Raw genomic sequence first — 533 nt, forward strand, 5'->3', positions numbered from 1 at the left:
TGCTGAAATTTATTGTGTGTAGAGAACTCGCTTGGGAGATGTTGATCGCTCTCCAGTCACAGGGTTGAATTGGACATCCCACCACCCCTCTAAAGAAACACTTAAACAACATAAGCATTACACAAAAGTCTCCTACCTCCTATTCCTCGAGCAGGAAATCCAAAAGTAGCCTTTGAACGTGTACGGTGCAAGAAGCACAGTTGAATAAAATGATGTGTAGAATTGCGTAAATCAACTGTCTTTATCATAAACTCAATAAAGTACTCTAAATACATTACTAGTTTTTCCTGCTCATACCACCCTCGTAAATGTTGGACTTGGAGAACTTTATTTATCAATTCAGCCAGCAACCCATAATACCTGCCAGAAATGACTCTAATCTCTTCCTCATATAGTAAACCGAGTGAAATCTTTGATCGTGTTCATACGTCTGAAGTGTATGGGAGGCAGTCCTTCCTATGTGTTGAAAATGCGCAAACAACTATTCTCGAGATGTGATGCTTGCATGAAATTTCACAAAAAGACTTCTAAAT

This window comes from Echinococcus granulosus (assembly GCF_000524195.1).
Source record: "Echinococcus granulosus chromosome Unknown EG_S00001, whole genome shotgun sequence".
Taxonomy (NCBI): domain Eukaryota; kingdom Metazoa; phylum Platyhelminthes; class Cestoda; order Cyclophyllidea; family Taeniidae; genus Echinococcus; species Echinococcus granulosus.